The 22,111-nt window shown below is 32.5% G+C and overlaps 1 protein-coding gene across 1 annotated transcript in view; it reads left to right on the top strand.

Annotated features, from left to right (window-relative positions):
- Window positions 1-12,555: 12,555 nt before the first annotated feature.
- The window catches only part of LOC409703, a 32,892-nt gene continuing 23,336 nt past the window's right edge, over window positions 12,556-22,111 (top strand). Inside the window, exon 1 of the mRNA XM_393201.7 lies at window positions 12,556-12,799. The gene's annotated coding sequence lies outside the window, so the exon portion shown is untranslated. The remainder of the gene's footprint in view (window positions 12,800-22,111) is intronic.

Below are 22,111 nucleotides of genomic sequence, written 5' to 3'. Positions count from 1 at the left end.
TGGATTTTGAAGAATTTTGAATTGTTGACGTGTGATAACGGGGAAGACGATAGAAACGTAAGATAAGGTGGAAATGTAAGTCATTAAGGTTTCGATGTATATAATAACGAGATCTTTAATAATGATTAAAACTCGAGTAAAGTGTAGACTGGTGTACTTGGATTACAATGGCCATTCATAACGTCGTTCATTCACGTTCTTTCTTTAATGAACGTTTTGTGCCTGTTTCGTGTTTCAATTTATTCGTTTCGAAAGAATTTTCAAAGAAATTAATTCTTTGAAGATCGAAGAAAAATAGATTGCATTTTTAATAATTAAATAATTAAATCAATCATTCATTTATTTATCTTTGAAATTTTTAATCTAATATTTGTTGCTCATTTACTTTCATAAATAATTATTATTTTTAAAATATTTTTTTTTAAAACACTATTTTATATATTACAAATTTGTATTTCTTTAACTTTGCATCAATTCAAAAAAAAGGGAAAATTCACAAATTTTTCAATTTCTTTTCCAGAAAAATTGATCTTCAATTGATGAAAAGAAAAAAATAAAATAAAATTAAAATCTTTAATTTTTTTATGCTTAATGTCGCGTGTATGAAATATACAATTAATTATCGAATAACTAAATAAATAAATGTACATATATACATCTTTCTCATAAATAATAATTCTCCCCTTATTATCAAACAAATTTTCTCCTGGAAACTCGTTATGGATTATTAACGTCCCTTTTATAATAACCCTAATATACAATATTTTTTTTTCAACATTACATTAAAACTTATCTTTTCAATTTCACGAACACGTTCCGTTTCAATTAACTTTTACCCCAGAAACAAAAATATTTCCACGTGACACGAAAATATATCTTCATCAACACCCCCTCCCTTAAAATCGAATTAGCTCAAAGAGAATTGGAAAACGATTCGTGGAACAACGAACGTAGGAAACGGAACGTCACTCTGACGTGAAACCCACCGTGGTTGGCGATGTTCGAAGGCACGAAAAATCCCTCCCCTTCGGTTAACAGAGCGTGAACCCCGTTATGCCACCCCCTCCCCCTCCCCTGCTCCACCCTTTGGCCACCGGTTCCGAGTAAATTACGCATTCACGCTGTTTCACGTGGCATTACGCCGCCCATTGTGTATGTCAAGGGTTGACCATCTTGTCGCAAGAGGAGGGAAGGGACTTGCGTTTGGAAACAACGCCCGAGTTAACGTGCTGCTCGACCTCGCCCCTTTTCGGTCCTCCCTATCTAATTATACCTTCTTATCATTTGCCGTTTACGTCTGTCAGCGTTATTGCGCCTTGCGCACGTCGGCCGTGCGCTTATTATCGATGAAACGTTGACGGTGACGTGTGGGTAACTGCGGATCGGCCATTCAGGGGTAATTTCATAAGGATAATGGACACGTTTACGACCCGATGGAACCAGAAGTCGCAATCGTCGAACCGTGAATCTATTCTGGTTGTCGCTGCCGATTACAAGATTTTAATTCTAAGAGAGATAATTTATAATAAATATGTGGCGTCGAAAAAAAAATATGATATTTAAGATGATATTTAAGGCATCGAAGCGTATTGTAAATATTGTATATGCTTGGATAAATTCAACGAGGAGTAATTGTGATTGATGATGATTGTAAATATATTCAATTATTTTAATTAGTTTGGAGCTTTATTGAAAATAATATTAAGAAACAAAATATAAAGATATAATTTATCTATGTGAAAATTTTAAATTACTACAACAATCTTGGTTTAACTCTATGCTTATATTTGTTAATTTAATTGCAAATTAAAAGCAATTTCTTATGCATTATAATATAATATTTTAATCAATTAAATTCAGTTAAATTCAAATGATATAAACTTTTTCTTCTCTCTCTCATCTCAAGCAATTAATAGAACATTTATTTATTACATTTAGTCCTTGTTATATATTGAAGCATTTATAATAGAATTTCTTTTTTTAATTGGATTCATTTTCAAACACAGCCTCACAGCATTGGATCAACTTTTTCCTCGATACAATACTTGTATCCTATTACTGGAACTTATTTAGACTACGAGACTCGATCGATTATTCGTCCATTGATAACAGCGCGCCATATGTTGCGACATAATTGGATGTTGCAAAATCATTGACTTTAATCTTTTAAGAATAATCGACCGTCACCAAGCATTCAAGGAATAATCTAATGGAAATCGCCTTTTTCAACGTGACCATTGGTTTCCTTTCGTTACGATGCTCGAATAAATTGGATTGAATAAATTGCTTTTTGCTTTTGTAAGGTTTGTGGAAGAGTTAAATATTATTAATTCTTAAAAATACAGACTGATAAATCCATTGTGCAATTCGTCGATAAAAATTAAAAAAAAAAAGAATCGAGATTTTTCCTAAAAATCTAACTTTTTATTATTATATTATTATATCCTCGTTAACAATGTGATCGATTGTTTCTTATGTTTTTTACAATTTTCGATGATTTCAGTATCAAAGCAAACGTCGTAAATTACAAAGAATTTCCTTCGAATCTCGATCCAGTTGCATCGTAAAGCTTTTCTCAGAATAAAGGAACAAGATGAAATGGCGACGCGTATTATTATACACAGATATAATACAATGCATACGATGAATAGCTAAAGTGACAATGACAAGCTTGATTCGAGAATGAGAGGGTTCATTACTGAAGTTTAGATCCTTCTTCATGTCGGACATCCCGTGGAGAGCGTGCACTACTTTTTGACATGCTCTCTCTCAAACGACTTTTCTTCTTTCGCCCTCTGTGAGCGTACCTGTAAGCTTTCCTTGCGATTCACGCGCAGCGGGATATCTCGGATCCGTGATCTCTATAGATTTCTTCATTGAAGGAGATTAAATGGACGAAATATATGTGATATGATGTCACGAGTAAAGGTATTTTTAAACGAGGATAATATTCTCTTGCAATTTGTTTCTTATAAGATGTTTCAAAGGAAAAAAAATTTGACAACATATTTGAGAGGTTATCTTTGGGTTAATGTGAGTCGTTTTTAGAAACTTATTAATAATAACTTTGTCCAATCACTTTTCTCAGTTATGTAGTTGAATTGTAGATTTCTAAAAATCTGTGGAATTCAATTTTCTTTGTTCTTCGAGGTTATTCAAAGCTTGGCAATAATATTAATTATCAAATTTGAATTATTATTAAATGAATCTTTATGTATTGCAAGGATTTTAATTAATTATCTCAATTTTAGATTTCTTTTTTAAACATATTTTTAAATCTTATTTTTATTACCTTATTAATTATGTTTTTTTAAAATTTTATATTATAAATTTAACCTAAATATCTTATCTAAAATAATGTGTACAATAATAAATGAATAATTTTTTAATTTTTTAAAATAGTTTTTACCATTCTTTATATATAATTAATCTTCCATTAAAATTATTTTTACAAAATATCATTTGATAAAAAAAAATTTATTTCCACTATCTAATGTTTTCATAAATTAGAACCAAAACCATAATTATAATTTATATTTATAATTATTAACAATTGATACCAAAGGAAGAAAATAATTCAAAAAAAAAAAGATAATTAAGCGAATAAATTATAAATGAAATTTCTGCTTTCGTAAAATAGAAATTACATATTTAATAAAATGAGCGACTAAAAGGTTAAGAACATAGTACACGACAAGAAGAAGCGAAGAAAAGGAACAATCGGGTTAAGTTTAAATGAGACTTGGGCACGTTTCTTCGCTTACACACACACACACACATATACACACACACACATATATATATACACACGTTAAAAAGGCCTTGATTTACTTTCCGTCCAAACGACAAACCTCGAACGAGAACTTTTTAATATCTGTTTGCCCTAACAATCAAGCGATTTTGTTTTCTTCTTGTTTGTTCGAGAGGTGATACGGTTCGTGGCACGTTTCTCCCGCTCGTATTTTATTTTCGTAACGGAAGCGGAATCCTCGTAAGTCGAAAGAGATGCTCCCATGGGAGATAGCTTTGCTAACCGTCTCCTTCGATATATGTACCCTGTGGCAAAGGGAGGAGAGAAAAAAAAAAAAGAGAGAGAGAGAGATGCGCACGTGTGCCACCCAACCGGCAGGACTTTTTCTACCTATTCCACGAATCGTGTTTACTCGAGATGGTAAAACAAATTTCAGCCAATCGATTTAATCGAAATGTAAATATAGGATTACGAGGGATGAAGGAGCGAAGGAATAAAATAGATATCGTAAATGCGCGTGAAACAATGATTGAAAATTTTTTTCGGATTTTTAAGTTGTTCTATACAGATATTGTTTTTTTTTTTTAATATTAAAAGAACAAAAGTTGAAGCATTCTTTCCTAATTGAAAATTTATAAATAAATTACTGCATTCTACTTTCTAGATTGTTCTTTTCAACACTAGATTCGAATTTTGAAATTTTTCTTATTTAATCAGGAGCAAGGTTAGTTTCATGAATATTTGAAAACAATCTTTATGCGACCTCTCGAATCTCTTGCAGGAAACTCTGCTGCTTTTGTGGCTATTGAGAAACCGTTTCATCGAAGAATTCTTCCTTCGAAATTAGGGTTCATATCGAAGGGGTTGAGGATATTCAACTCCTATATCTCATAGCATCCTTTGTAGCCAACTTCGAAGACAATTTCGATATTAAGCGTAATTTTCTATTTAATTTTCAATATGAAATTCACATTTTTGTCAATTTAATTTCCAATATTTATATAAACAACTATAATTAAGTCGTTTACATTGTTGTCCAAATCAATTCAAGCTTTTATTCAAATTATTCGTCTCGTGTAATGATCTTGATATATATTTATATATATTCAATTGAAGATAAATAGAAAATACTTTCGATCGAATCGAAAAGTTGATATCAATTTAATTGTCATCCCATTTAAACTCGAGCCTGCCCTCGTGATCACGAAAAATTGCCTAATGTAAACGCGGCTTAATGGCTAAGAGGCTTTTTACCCGCGAAACGTCAACGACTTCTTTTTAAAAATAAGCCTTCACACCGATTACACGACACGTTTCACGAGCATAAGTACTGCATTGCTTACCCAACGGCGATCGATTCGACCGATAAAGAAGAGAGGGGGGTGTCGAAACACTTTCGTGCATGGAATTCTAATCTCTCGATCGCGACAAATATCACTTCGCACACTTCCATCGTGAATTTTCTTTTTTTTTTTTTTTATATTTAAAATTCATTCAATCAAAACGCCGCCCGAACTTATCTCGATTGATATCGAGGGAGGGATAGTTTTGGTTTGCAACCGAGACGAAGAGGAGAATAAATTATGATCGATCGATCGTTGCGGATCAACGTGGTTAATACTGGAACGAGGCATGAATCAGGATTGCCACCTGCCACGATTTACGGCCATGTGTCACACTGTTACTTTCCGCCCACCGCCGAGTGAAAAAGAATCGAGTTCGAAGCATGAATATGTATAATTTCATTTCGACGGTTAGCCACTTTCGTTAACTTTTCTCTTATTGGACGGTCGTCGAAAACAATCGCTTTTTAATTATACATATTTTCAGGTTATTATTTCCCAATGATATTTTCTGTAATTGCCTGTTATAAAGTGTGCCTTGCGCAAATTGTGATCGACCGTTTGGAGGAGGGTGATTTCGACATGCAACATGATTGAAATGTAATTATTCGAGGATTCGTTAAAATTTTATTTATCGATTAAGCTGTTGTTTGATCAAAAATTTGAACAAAAAGTATGGTAGAATAATTCATATCCAATCAATTTATACTTGATTTTTTAATTTATTTTATAAAGTATGTAGACTTTCCAGTTATACGTTTTATGTATATTTTTTGAGGTGCTTGAAAGTTTTACAAATAAATCGTGTTCTTTTATTTATCGAAGACAATTTCTTTTCTGAATTTAAGCAAGATATTTTTAACTGAATTTTACTTGAATATTTATCATCTTACGAAGCAACAAATTTCTTTTTAATTATCAATTAACAAACAAAACTTGTTTTAATTCAATTTAATTGAATCGATGAATAAATATTCTTTGAATATTATTATTTACAAGTATCTTTGAATCTATAGGAAAGAAAAACTAGCATTTCTATCTTTCGATTCAATTTCTCAAAAAATCTCAAAAAATTTCGAATTCTAAAGATTTAAAGGTTTCAAAGATCGATCCATCTTTCGATGCTAGATCGTGATTTCGCGGGGATGGAAAGGGTACAAAGGCGAAACAAAAAAATAGATAGTTGGAGAGAAATATTGCGCAGGGGATAGAATACATCGTTCTCAAAAAGAAATCTTCGGGTCGGCTTAACGGCTTAGAAGTAACGCGACAATGGCCGATTATGGCGCCAAAGGGAACCCATCCAGTATCTCATAGCTCCCAATAAATACTTCTGTGCCCTTTTCCCTTACTTGTCACGTGTTTATTTTCTCCTTTATCGTTCCGCCTTTCTTCTTTCAAAATTGAGCTAATCACAATAATTCTAATTCGTTCCTTTCATTTCGTAACTTATTATTAAATTTGAAATGTCAAACATTTTTATTCAGATATCATTCGAATAGAAAAATTAATGCAAACCTCGCCTTTGATGCTTCCATTGATCATTTGTCATAATATTTATCAATATTATCTTGTACTCGAGAATTTTGGAATTATTTGTTAATTTGAAACGAATATTTTCATTTATTCTCGTCGATTTTAGGTAAAAGAAGAAAAGAAGAAAAGGAAGATTAAGCGATAATTTTAAATATAATAGAAATTTTTCCATGATTAATAAATATAAATAAATAAATTGAATAAATAAATCTAAATAAACAATATATTATTAAAATTACTATTATAAATTTCAATCATGAAATTATACCAATTAATAATATAACCTCACTAATTAAATTTAAAGAAACTAGAGATCCTATATTTGACGAACATAATATAAATCATAATAATAATATTGAAGGCATAAAATTAATTATACCCTTATTAATAAATATTAATCGTCTATTAGTTTGTTTATAAATTACATTAACTAAAAAAAATAAACCTGAAGAACTTAATCCATGAGAAATTATTATTAAATATCCTCCAATTAATCTAATTTTAAAAAATGTTATTATTCTTATAATTATTAATCCTATATGAACAATAGATGAAATTGCAATAATTGACACGCATGATTACGCACATTTTGAATGGAATGTACAATTTATTTTTAGAGAGAAATTGTCAATCAAATTGCTATGCGCCACCCTGAAAAAGGAGAGATTAGATTAAGGAGAATGGATGGAGCCAGGTTCAGGTCGGTTCGCACGCCAAACAAAAACGTGTTTTGCGAAACTTTAATCACAATGGGCGATATATATATATATACCCGTTTAATAAGCCATATTTTTCTATGGGCGTTGCGTGATGGACGTGAGAATTCGAAATGTTATATTTCTAAATGTTCGACGAATAGTTACAGGAGTGAGGGAAGGGAGAGGAGAATGAAAGGAAACGGAGAGGTTCTTCCTCCTCCTCTCGTGAAAAAAAATTCTCGTTTCCAGTCGCACAATTTCCAACAATCGCGCCTCGCTCTAATTTCCTACCCCTCTGTGCACTCTCTTTGGAAAAACTCGAGGAAAATTGGGGTGAATCGTCGGGGAACGTGTGCTCTTTTGCGGTTTTCTTCCTCGATGCTCGGCTGTGTGAGCGAGAGGATTATATTTCTAAATGAGGTGTCCTTTTTTTTCTTTTCCCGTCGAAACGACAGTGAAGTCGTTAGAATTGCGTTTTCATCGCGTAACGCGATGTTACAGGTTATTTTCTTTTTTTGATCTATTAATAATTGGTGTTTATGATCGATGGAAAAAGGGAAAGTTTATTACAAAATTATTCGAATGACAGATTATTATTCATATTTGAAATGAATGTATTAAAATATATATTTTATCTAGTAATGAAAGGAAAGAATGTGTTAAATATTATTTACAAAATGAGAGTAAATGTAATTTACTAAAGAAATATAATATTGGAAAATTTATAAAAAATAATGAATTATTAAAATTTCAAAATTAGTTTAGACAATAAAAGCAATTTCCATCTCCTTGGAAGTTCAGTCACTAGATAATGGTGAATTATTAGGTTATTGCATATAAAGTGACTGATTACACAAGTATGTAAATTCATTCACAAGCTAATAATTAAATTTCAAGCTAAACTGAATAAGAAAGTAAATTGTGTGTTGCAATAAACTACGTATATTTCAACATAAAGTTCGAATAGTTTTATCTTTAAAAAAAAAAAAAACAAAAATTCAATAGAATGTAAAAATTGTGCTACTTTCGAGAGAATTAAATTAAAATAATAATCATTGGAATATTAAAAATTTAAATTTGAAAATATAAATGTTAAAAATGAATCGAGGGATTATTAATAACGATTAATTATAAATTTTAATTGTAATTTAAATGAAATATATTAAATTTTGATTAATTTCAATAAAATTATAAATAATCAATAGTTTTTATTAGAATTCAGTCATTTCATTTATTTAATAAATAATGCATCATATATATATATATATCAATGTCATACATAATACATACCAATATCATGCTCGTTAATTCAAGAGAAAGATCTTTAATTGGATGTAAAATTAAATTTTAAAATATCTTCGAATAATTAAAACGTATTGTTATTATTTTTTTTACGTAAAAATATTTAAACGTTTCTAATTCGTAACAAATTTAATTATTATTCGAAAAAATTATTTCAAAATCGTCGATAATTTTCACAATCTAATATCTTCATTCTCCCCTTGATATATTCTTCATGAAATCTCGAAATACAATGATTACTTTGTCAAAGCCGAAATGCATGACAGTTTACATTCGTTTCGTGCACGCAATTTAACTTTTCCATCCTCGTTCGTTGTTATCGACCGAGCATTAATCACGAGTCAAGAGTTCCGTTGCGTATGAATTTCTTTGTTCGAGCACGAAGCGTGGGCACGCGTTGCGCTCAAGAACACCGAGCCTCGCTTTTAATTACGAGGATATGCGGGATCTCGCGTCGAAATTCGCTAGCAGTAATGAAACCGCTTTATTCCCCGGGATCTCTGTTCGATATTCTTTCTTGCGCGTTCAAAGCAAACTACAAAAACGCAGCTGTCCCGCAGCTATAAAACGGTTCCAATTACGGTTTCAACGTTTCTCGACTTTTGTTCGTATTTCCCGCCACATTGTTGCGCGAATCTTTCGAGTTTCAAAATTTTTACACGAAAAACCGTGTAAATTGTATCTCGTATTTGAAATATTAAGAAATTGAAATATTTCTATAAACAAGTTATTATTTCATTTTAACACAAACATTTTATTCAATTTATTGCCCGATTTAATATTTACTATTTACTATTTATATTGTAAATGAAATATTTCTTATCCTTCAGCTAAATTCAGGTTTTTATACGCGATTTTATGATTTCAATTATGTCAGAATAATATATTTTATTAAGATATTCATTTTAAAATATTTACCAATAATATTCGCAATATCGTGGGAAAACTTTTGTCGTTCATTGTGGATCTAAATGAAAATATTTCAAGAGCGTCAACTGTGAACAAATAAAAACATTTGTCCATTTCTAAAATCTACTTTCCCTTACATAAACTCGCAGAGAAACGAGGATTGGTAATTGGACATTCAAGCAAGTTTGAAAAGTAAGTAAGCTGAATGAATTTTCTTTTGCGATATACAGCTATATACAAATACCAATTTTCAAAAGGAAACATCAGCTGTAGTAAGGATTTGAATCGGCGCGATGAATCTCAAGGAGCTTATACCCGAAGAATGAGACGTTGTATGTCGTAGTAAGCACGTAATTGGGCCTTTCGAGCAACTGGAGATTTCTTGGCGCGTGCGGGGGAGTGCACAAAGGAATCGAGTTGCAAAGGAATTCGAGAGTGCTATTCTATCGAAAAATCGGCCCTTTTAAAAGTAACGGCCGGAAGATTGTCGCGTGCCAGTGATGAAAAAATAATATTTTTTTGTGCAATAGAAAAATTGTACGATTATTTTAGCAGCAACGAAAAAAGTAATTTCTAAATTTAATAAAAAGTAATTAATTGAATATAAAATAATTGTAATAACAAATATATTTTTATTTAAATCTAAAAATGAATTAAAAATTGTTGAACATGCTAATAATTTTTTTAAAGTATAAAATTTATTTGCATAAAATGAAATATATATTCTGTTTACAATTAAAAAAAATAAAGTTCATCAGTTAATTTTAGTTATTGAAACTATTATATAAATTGGAATAAATTTAATTAATGTTGATATTAAAAAAAATTTGTTTTCAATTTATTAAATTTCATAAGAAAAAATTATTCAAAAATGAAAAGGAAAAGTTCCAATTTTTAAGAAAAATAAAATTTGGACTATAAAATTAAAAATATCAGATTTAACAAATTTAATAGATGATAAATATATAATAATTATATAAAAAATTCTTGAAATTACTGATACTATATAGTAGATTAATCTAGGAATTTTGTTAGTAGATTTAACATTCATTAATCTAATTCTAATAATAATACCAAATTCCATAAATATTCATTGAACAAAAATGTTATTTGAATTCATTATTAATATTTAATTCATCATTATAATTCATTATTACAAAGATTGTAGCTAAAAGATAAATAAATCAGTGGTATTTAAAATTTATAAAGAAAATAAGTAATAGTATATAATTATATATACATGAATTTGTTATCAAAAAAAAATTTGTGCAAACAGATAGATGTAATAGTTTTTGTAAAATTAATTTTTGAAGTACTGCAAATATATTTAATATCTTTTTTTATCTCAAAATGAATGTATTAAAAATTATATTCACATTCTTTCATTTATTCCAATTTTTTTTAACTCTTGTATTTATTCTATTTTCTCTTTAATCTTATATTGTAAATTTATACGTATTAAGAATTCTTGCAAAATGTTTTCTTTAATTTCTTCGTTCAAAATTACTATAAATAATTATAAAATCGAATAATAATTTTTAAAATCAAAATTTCTGCAGCATCTTTAAAAATTTCTTTCAAATTCAGATTTTAATAATTTGTTACTATAAAAAGAAACTTTTGTTCTCTGTTAAAAAACAAATTTATTATACAACTCTTGTATTTTTATTCTATTTATATCTCCATTGCTTAATCACAATTTTCGTTTATTAAATAATTATATCGATACTAAAGGTATAACTTTTTTTGTAGCAATATGTTGCATGAATGGCAGACATTTGCGGTGTACCTCAGAATCGACAGTTCTGACCAGAGAAGGTTTTCAACGTGTCTTTGAGAAAGATATATGTTTTACCTGGCCATCGAGGGATCGAACCTTTATGGCTTTCTATGGAGAAAACAAGCGTGAGATTAGAAATCACGTGACAGACCTACCATTCTGGTGTGGGTTCGATGTAACTTTGTAAACAGATCTAACGAGCTGAAATCACTTCTCGTGTCGGTATTAAGAAAAATACTTTTAAAAATAATTTGCATTAATTAACTTTACAAAGATTAATTGATTGTAATTTAAGTTTATACTTTTGACTCCTTTCACTTGATTTCATTACTAGTTTAGAAAGAAACTCAGAAAATTAAACTTTTCAATTCTTTACTCTTAAAAAAAAAAAAAAATAGATACTTTTTACTTTTACTTTTAGAGAAGAGATTTAAAGAGATGTTGCAAAGTTTTTGGACTCGAGTTTCGCAAATCTAAAAATCAGGTTTAGACTCACCTCTAACTTTCTCCTTGCTTCATAGCATAGTTGCATTCAAATGACGGTTGCAACGTATACTGAATCGCGCCGAAAATATGCATAAATCGTTCGGATTGCAATCTACCTTCCTACTCGAGACCCTATGTGATTTTCAATTACCATATTTTGCCAGAATTGGTAAAGGTGTGTCGTGTATGCATGTAAATGAGTAGAGTGAGTATTACAAAAAATATTATTTCCAACGTTCCTTTTCATCAGATTTTTAAATAAAAAGTAAAAACCGACACGAAACTTTAATTATACTTTTATTTTTCCAAAATAAAAAATATCCTTTTTTTCAAGGATATCTCTTTCTTTTACAATATCAAACTTCTTCTTCTTTACAATATCAATTAAATAATATTATATATGAAAGTTACTTGTACAATATAATTCAAAAAAAGGGAAAAGAGAAATATATCGATAAAGCGTGGTCCATGGAAAATTCGTTCCTTCCGTTATCAATGGTCAACATTCCGACGGCCGGCAATCGTGAAACACCCACCAGCACCTTCAAGCCCGGAGATCATGGAGCGTCCACCTGGGGCGAGTGGAGTGGCCGGGGCTTGCTTGGATCAGGTCACGGCACCAGGGTGGGGGTACATGTGCGAGTACAGTATACGGACAGTATAGAGAGACAGCCGGTCTCTCCTGTTTCGTAGCCTCACCTAGGGACCCTTTCCTACATAAGGCCCCACGTCCTTGCCCCACCACGCCAGTAGAGAACCAGCCGTTGAAGTGGCACGACCCGACACCTTCCCGGTCGCGCATCCGCAACCTTTCACGTTTCACCTTTCGTCCATCCTGCGCGCCTCCATCCATCTATCGTGTGTGATCGTGGATTATGTGCCCGGACGAAGCGAGAAAACTGCGGAAACCAAGGCGAAACCAAGTGGTTTGATCGAACCTGTGAGGTGCTGAGTTTGGATGTACGGGTCGAATACTGGTGGCCAAGGACACGCGGTGAGTGGCAATCCTCTTCCTTTTTTTGCGCCGACCTTCGCTCTCGAGAGAGTTGACGACCGTCCGCTGGGACGAAAAGTTTAGAGTATTTCGAGATTTACCTCGTTCTTCTCGATAATTTTTGAAATATTCGTTGAGACATTCTTGAGATTTGATCTCTCAAGTTGAAGTTTGGATCTCTCGATCGTTTCCTTTTCTCCGAATCAATTAGAGATTTCTTCTAATCATGAGAATCACCTCTTTGGAAAAGAATATCTGGCTTGGTAAAAACTTTAGGTACAAAAATATTACTTAAAACTCGTTTATAGGTTAAATTAATTTCGAATAAGAAATTAGGATCCTTCGTTGAACGAAATATCTTTTATAAAAATAGATCAATTCAAAATTGGTTTTTTCCCTATCTTGCAATAATACGCAAGACTTTATGTATTACGAGCTGGTTGACGCAAGGCGGCGAGGAATGAGAGGAGTAAAGAAAGGAAAGTGACCGCGCGTGCTATATCTTTGAAAGAAAGGGAAAAGGAGGGAGGAGGAGGGCGAAAGAGAGGAGGATAAGAAGAAGAGAGAGAGAGAGAGAAATGAAAAGGGCTCGTAACGAAGGAGCGAGCAAAGCTAGTCGTGGGTCCTATACAAACTTTCCTGTCGAAGTTCGAAGGACCCCGTGGGTCCACCTCGAGGAACCTTTTCTCGAGGATCCCTCCATTTAAATGGCCAGGCGTTTGTTCGCCAGGACTCGTTTCGTTCCATTGTTCCCGCCTTATTTTCGAGGCGCGTCCTGAATGTCCGCTTCAACCCTGCCTCACCCCGGCAAAGGGTAAGATTGTGCTTGGAAACGTGGCCCCCGACTTCCTTTACAATTTGCAAATTTCCAGTTTAATTTCAATTCTCCATTAAACGCGTTTCTTCCTTTCTCCCTTTTTCCCTTCTCTCCTCCTTTTGTTATCCATTCCATCGTTCTTGTTATGGTTGTTCCATACCAACCGTCCTCTCGATCGAGGGTATTATTTTTCATTATTATTTACCTACAGTGAATATTCCAATACTAAAGATTGAATATGATGGTATAAGATTTATTAACTTTCTGGATTGTTTTATAGCTTTGTGTCATCTCAGCAAGAGTTGGATTTCATTTCAAAGTAAAGTTTATTCAATTTCTCATTTTGTTTCATACTAAATTTAAAATTAATTATATAATTAGTCTAGAGAATAGGCAGATTGAAAATTTCAATTCTCCATTAAACGCGTTTCTTCCTCTCTTCCTTTTTCCCTTCTCTCCTCCTTTTGTTATCCATTCCATCGTTCTTGTTATGGTTGTTCCATTCCAACCGTCCTCTCGATCGAGGGTATTATTTTTCATTATTATTTACCTACAGTGAATATTCCAATACTAAAGATTGAATATGATGGTATAAGATTTATTAACTTTCTGGATTGTTTTATAGCTTTGTGTCATCTCAGCAAGAGTTGGATTTCATTTCAAAGTAAAGACAGTTTATTCAATTTCTCATTTTGTTTCATTTAAAATTAATTATATAATTAGTCTAGAGAATAGGCAGATTGAAAATTTCAATTCTCCATTAAACGCGTTTCTTCCTCTCTTCCTTTTTCTCTTCTCTCCTCCTTTTGTTATCCATTCCATCCATGTTGTTATTATGGTTGTTCCATACCAACCGTGAATTTGGAATTTCACGAGGAGAGATATTATTTTTCATTATTATTTACCTACAATGAATATTCCAAGATTGAATATGATGGTATAAGATTTATTAACTTTCTGGATTGTTTTATAGCTTTGTGTCATCTCAGCAAGAGTTGGATTTCATTTCAAAGTAAATTTATTCAATTTCTCATTTTGTTTCATACTAAATTTAAAATTAATTATATAATTAGTCTAGAGAATAGGCAGATTGAAAATTTGAGCAAACATTTTTACAACAAAGTGTTCCCTATAACAAGTAACAAATATCATCAGAAAAGTTAGAATAATTACCAAAATACTCAATCTATCCACCTTTCGAAGACAAAAGCCGACATAACGACGATAAACGGCGAAAAACATCGGTTACAATAAGATCGCGGTGCTAGACTCTCTCAAATAATGGAAATACGGGACCCACTAGGAGGAAGGAAGGAAGGAAGGAAGGAAGGAGAGAGGACAGGTGTGCTCGAAATAGAGCGCGAACCGAAAGTTCGTCTTCACGTTTTCCTCTCTCTCTCTCCCTCCCTCCCTATTTTCCTATATCCCCTGCTCCCGATTCTCCTCGATCTCCTCGCCCCATTGCCAAAAACCGAGCACGTCACCTCTCGTGAATGCGCGTTTGATTGTCCTCGACTGGCTCTTTCTCTCTCTCTCCTCCTAGAATAAAATCCAAGTCTCTCCCTCCCTCCCCCTTAACCTTCTTTCCCCCTCCCCGCATCCGTGCATCCGCTCGTTTCTCTCACCTTGCGCCCCTTCCGACCTGTATACACTCGACGAGACACGGGGGCCGATTTCGAGGGAAACGTCACCGGAGGAAAAGGTGTGCGAGGGCCCGGGTCAATTCAATATAAATCAGAGCCGTGCCTCTGCGGAGCCAAGAGAGGAGAGAGAGAGAGAGAGAGAGTCTAGGAAGCAAGGAAGGAAGGAAGGAAGGAAGGAAGGAAGGTTCGAAGGTAAGGGGAAGAGGGTGTTCACTCACAGGATGAATAGGGTATTTTTAAGGGGAGGAGAGAGGGGAGTTGGCCACGATCTGTACACGGCCCGTATACTACGCGTCGTGCGTGTAGCTTTCGCGCTCGTGTGTTTGCGACGTTTTTCAAAAGGGATTAGGTACCAAGTGCTCACCTGCCTTCCCTTCTCTTTCTCACTTCTTCTCGAGTGTTTCTCTTTCTGTCTCTCTTTTTTCCTCGAACGGTGGTTCTTTCTTGGCTAACGCTCCTCTTTCGTCTAGGAGGGAGAAATTTCGATTTTTATCTTTCGATATGGGATCTCTTTTCTTTTTTTTTTGTCCGGTTGGAGAGAATCTTGGACGAGAGATCCGGAGGAAAGGAAGATTTGCACGCATTTCGATCGATCGAGATTTTTATCTGGTTGAAATTTAGTCGAGTGATTGACATTCGTATTATCATTTTGCATTATCGATGATCAGATATTCGGGATATTCGAATGTTAATAAAATTTTCATTTTATATAACTAAAGAAATAGATCTATCTAGAAATGAAGGATATCGAAAAGATTCGATATCGAATCGATTGTTTATAAAATAAAAAAATTTGTACTTGTTAAAGAAATAGATAGAAGTCTTTGAGTATCTTCATCCATTATCGATTGGAAACAAATTCTTGATCACTCGATCCAATCTCTCTCTTTTCAATCTCTCTACAAACTTTGTCGTTCCAAGTTTTTTCGAGATCGAATCAAGGTGGACGAGTTTCCTATTCTCCAACCGTCCCTCTCTTCGATGCTTCGAACTTATTCTAGGCTGGACCAATTTATTTCGCAAGAGCGGATAATCCGTGGATCTCCCTTCATGCGTGGAAGGAGGGGGCCGGCCTCGATCAAGGCTCGCGCTAGGATTTTTCGTTTTCTCGGCGGAGAGGAGGAACCGTTAATACCCTCCTTCGATCCGTGAATAATCGTATTGTGCAAGCGGTATTTTTCGCGATGCATCTGTTTCTGCGCAAATTTATCGCGCGAACGACCGCAGTGGTGAAAAATTCGAGGGGGGTAGCTTATTTTTATTTTTCTCATTTGTCTTTTGAAGAAATTTTGTGCCTCGTAGATCCTTTTATTTTGGCAAGAAAGTTATGTCTTGATTAGATTTGCTATCGAGAAATATCACTTGTCTAAAGATAATATATTATTTCAATTTCTTTTTATTAATTGTATATTTTATTCAGACGTTGCTGAAAAATAATAATCATTGAATTAATGCATTGTCTGAATTATTTTTCATACGATTATTTGAAGCATGTGATGATTTTTTGGAAGAGACAAGTCATTTCTCAATGGATTATTCGATTTAAAGTAAGACAACAAATACATAAAGAAATTACTTAAAGGATTCTTAATAATTTTAATTAACCATAGTTAAAACGTAATTACGAGATCCAATTTTTAATTTCCATTAAAATCTAACTTTAAATAAAAATGTTCGAACCTGAAGTTGTTTGAAGAAATCCCAGTTCTCAAAGTCTCTTTTGTGAGCATCGATGCCATTCCGTGCAACTTAAAATCCGAACAATCCATTTGAATGAGCCGCATTTAAATATCGAATTTTTAAAGCGAACACATACGTGAACGATTAATGCAACGATTAAAGCAGGTCTCAAGGAGGGGACGAGGGACGTTCTCCTTTTTCTCTTTTTCTCCTTCGGTTAATTCCCATCCTCGAGAAGCGTCGTCCAACGCCAAAGTCGTTAAAAAACAACTTTTACAGCATACATTAAGGTCGGAGAAGGAAAAAAGGGGGTCGTCGTCTGGCGTGCTTGCAAGCATGTTAAGGTTTTTAACCGTCGCTCCATTTTTATTTCTTTCCTCGGTTGAAGGAAAGTACTCGATCCTGTCTTGTCCTTCGCGGGGCCCTCCGTGAAAGGAGGGGTAGGCAAAGGGAGAGCGGCAAAACGGATTAAACCTGATCGAGGGTCCCCTCCTGTCTCTCTCCCCCCCTTTTCTTACATTCGGCCATCGAAAAAGCGTAACGAGCATTGTCGTTTTATACTTTACAAGCTATAAAAAGGGACAGATATGGGCCATGCTCCATCCACGCTAACAGTAAACCGAAGGGAGTGGAACAATTTAATGTCATCGTTTGCCACTTGCAAACACGCGTTCATCAAACGATGAAACATCTTACTGAAAATTGCCTCGTTTCGTTTTTCACGGATAGGGTTGCTATTATTTCGATTACTCGACGTAGTATTTTAAATTACAATCGTTTAAGTTACAATAAATATTTTAGAATATTTTACAACAAACGTTTAAGAACAGTAAAATTATGTTATCCACTCAAAGCATTTGCGAAAAATACTCTCAAATGGAGGATTCTCCCAAGAGAAGTTTCTAAGAAATTAACTCTAAAATTATTACACTTTCAACACTTAGAAATATATTCTCTGAAATGACTCTTCTTTCTCTCGAGAGAGAGTTTTACCGCCAAATTTATTCCATCTAATCTCTTCACAGAGACAAGAAGATCGTTTATTGCCAACAAACAATTGAAACGAATTCTTTTTTTTTTTTAAACGGCGTTTAAATGCTCGTAACAAATCAAACGGGACAATTTAACGTGGTCTCCCTCTCACGGGGAGACCCCTTCCGCCTCTTTCCTGTGCACTTGTTTCCTGCGGTTCACAGTGTGCGCCAGCCAGCACGATAATAAAACGCGACGTCTCTTTCCTACTAGAGCTGTGGCCGTTTGGCTATGGTGTATCGGTGATCGTTAGATGGATACGATAAGGGACACAGGTGGACAGACCTTAGGTCCCCCCTAACTTCCTAGACTTTTTTGCCCCGCACACATTTAAGATTTATCGTTAACTGGTAATTATCGTCCACGGGGTTACTATACAGCTGCGCTTATTAAAGCGATTGATCGGGTTACTATTTCCTTCTCTCCTTTCCTCTGTCAATTGTACTATCGTAGCAATGCACGAGTAAGTAATTAGAAGAAGAAGTGAAGCTGGTATGCTTCAAGAGGGATTTGGCAATTATTTGTCCATCGCTTTGAGAGACATTGTTTAATTGTAAAATTGTAAAAGTTGAAAAATAAATTTTTTCTTAGATTCTCATCGAGGTAATTTTTCAATTTTTCAAATTAGAGTCTGAGAAATTATTTTTTATTAAAAGCAATAAAATTTATCGATTTGTTATTTCATTAATTCAAAAATTTCTTGTTTTTTCTTAGATTTGCATTCTCATCGAATTTGTCAATTTTTCAAGTCAGAGTTGCCTCGAAGAAATTACTTTTTCGTTATCGAGGTAAAAAATTTGAAGAGAATCTCTTATCTTTTTTTAAAAAAATCACACCTTGAATTTCACTTATTAATATGAAAAATTGTCAATACTGATCTGTTCCCAATAAAGAAAAGCTTAACTTTTAATTCATAAAGATTGTGATGCTTTCTGATAGAGAAGAGTAATTCTCATCGCGCAAAATATAATCCAAAAATATAACGATATCACTGTTATCTGTTATAAATCATTAAAAACGCATCTACTTCCTTCGGGAAGGAATTCGGTTGGAACGTAACAAGCAAAACGGCACTCACTCAGGTTTTACCGCAGGTGCGGTTAACACGATCGCTTTGCTATTACCTTCAAGATTCATTGCTAGCGCAAATCGCAAGAGGACATTATGCAAAGAGAATGCACACCATTTTCCGTTACTCGTTCTAGCTAGCGTGCTCGTAGCCTCGAAGCGCTTTTTAAACACGCGTTTCAACGCGTGTCGTCCGACTGGTTTTATTCCCTTAAACTCGCCACTAACAAACCGCGTGCGATCTTCAAAAACGTATTTCGCCGGTTAAATCCTTGAAACCACTTCGTGATTCAAGTTTCACAAGGGTGAAAAGGGGGAAAAATTGCTCAAAATTGTATCATTATTTTTTAATGGGAAAAAGAATTTCACACGGGATTAATTTTTTCTTGTGTTAAAAATATTTATTTGTTGTTTCAAAGATAAAACGATTAATTAAGCAAAAAGAAAAAATCAAAATCGTATTTTCTGATAGTAAAAGGAATTTCATGGTCATTTTTCACATAGTACATATAATTTATTTTTGTTTATAAATTTTGTTTAAAAATTTGTATTTCAAAGATAAAACGTAAAATAATATATTATAAATTAATTAAGCGAAGAGAAAAAATCAAAATCATATTTTCTAATAGTAAAAAGAATTTCATGGCCATTTTTCACATAGTACATGTAGTTAATTTTTTTTTATATTAAAAATTTATTTGTATTTCAAAGATAAAACAATATTATAAATTAATTAAGTGAAGAGAAAAAATCAAAATCGTATTTTCTAATAGTAAAAAGAATTTGATAAATTTTTTTAGATGATTGCATGGTATATGTAATTAATTTGTAATTATATTTCTTATATTAAAAATATTTATTCGTTATTTCAAAGATAAAACGTAAAACGATATATTATAAATTAATTAAGCGAAAAGAAAAAATCAAAATTGTATCATTATTTTTTAAGAAAAAGAATTTCACATGTATTAATTTTTTCTTGTGTTAAAAATATTTATTTGTTATTTCAAAGATAAAACGATTAATTAAGTGAAGAGAAAAAATCAAAATCGTTTTCTAATAGTAAAAAGAATTTCATGGTTATTTTTCACATGTAGTTAATTTTTTTTTTAAATTAAAAATTTATTTATATTTCAAAGATAAAACGATATTACAAATTAATTTAAAATATTTTTATCACACGAATAATAATTGTTGTAAATTATAAAAAAGATTTATATTTCAATAGCTTAAATATTTATTACTCTATAAAAAAATTAAATCATATCATATCATTCTCTCTTATTTACTCTCCATACCTTTTCTTTTTTTTCCTTACAATCTTCAAAATCCAAATCATTATCCATTACTTTATCAATTTTAATTCAACTTATTACCTATTTAAACCTTCCTAGAAGAGTACCAATTATTAGTGAAACCTCGTTCGTACACTTGGATTAATGAATCGTATTCTTTTCACACGTTTCGTTTCGTTTCTCACGGTTTGCAGAGTGGTACAAGAGTGCTGGTTGCCCTCGAAGTGGGTGTTCGATGGGAGGGTCGCGAAAGGCGTGCAACATACGTTGTATATATCTATATATATATATAAAGTAAGACGGGTGAAATAAGCGAAGATAGCGATCGTCTCTCTCGGCGTTTCGACACCGAGCGTGGTCTCGTGCTTGCAGGGGCCAGATGGAAGGCAAGTTACGCGACCGTCACCATATGCGCAGGTGCCCATGCTGTTTCAGCTACCCCGTACACGTTCGAAGGGCATGCGTGTAAACGTCGCATATGCGAGTACTCGTGCACGTTTCATCGTGCACGATGGTACGTGATGGCGCAGGTAGTGGCTCGAGAAAATAAAACGTGAACGTGCATGGAAAAGAGGAGGAAAGAGAGAAAAAGGAAAAAAAAGTGCGCGTTACGATGGAAGGACGCAACAGCCTGTATGCAAATTAACGCATTTTTATATCTGCCTAATTCACAATACACGCTGGGCTACACCCTGCGTACCTGGCTTGCCGGGGGAACCGTTAAAAGTGAAAACGACATTGCTACAATTTTGTCGCCCGTGTTTTTCCTCCTCTTTGTATCTTTCGTTAATAAAAGTCTTTCTGTCTTTGGATATCCTTCAAAACTTTGTTTACATTCTGCACTCGTTATATTATTGTTGTTAGTTTCTATAAGTTTTAAATTAAACTGTTTACAATGTTACAAATCCATTTTAATTTTCTAATGCTTTAAAGGTTATGTGTCTTATATTTTTTAAAACTTTGTTTTGTTTGTTTATAAATTTATTGTATATGTAATATACAAAAGATTGAAAAGTATATTTTTGTAAGTAGTAAGAAAAAGGAGGAATAATAATAGGAAAGTAATCAAATATAAATTAATATAGATAAATGAAGACTATGATGCTTTATAATGATTTTAAATTTGTGATTATGTGTCTATATTTTTTAAAACTTGTAATTGTTGTAATTGGAAAGTAATAGAAATAATAATGGAATATAATATAAAATCATTTTTAGTAAAAAATTAGTTAAGAAAATATTTCAACTTTAATTTATAAAGAAATTTATAAAAGTAAAGCATAAATATTGATTCAAATCATATTTGTGAAATTGACAATTAGATATGATCTTTAAACTATTGAAATAAAACATTTGAAAAATTAATAAGAAGTAAGATAAAAATATTGCAGAACTGATAAAAGCATTTAGTATTGAAAAATTATTGGCAAATTTTAATTCATAGAGAAATTTATAAAAGTAAAGCATAATCATATTTGTGAAATAAAATTGACAATTAGATATGATCTTTAAACTATTGAAATAAAAACTTGAAAAATTAATTAGAAGGAAGATAAAAATATTACAGAACTGATAAAAGCATTTAATATTGAAAAATCATTGGCAAATTTTAATTTATAAAGAAATTTATAAAAGTAAAGCATAAATGAGAATATTGATCCTAATCATATTTGTAAAATAAAATTTTAAACTATTGAAATAAAATACTTGAAAAATTAATAAGAAATTACATTATAAAAATTGATAAAAGCATATAGTATTAAAAAATCATTGGCAA

The sequence above is a fragment of the Apis mellifera genome, linkage group LG3 (genome assembly GCF_003254395.2).
Source record: "Apis mellifera strain DH4 linkage group LG3, Amel_HAv3.1, whole genome shotgun sequence".
NCBI classification, from domain to species: Eukaryota; Metazoa; Arthropoda; class Insecta; order Hymenoptera; family Apidae; genus Apis; species Apis mellifera.
This window is presented reverse-complemented; position numbering and strand designations above follow the sequence as displayed.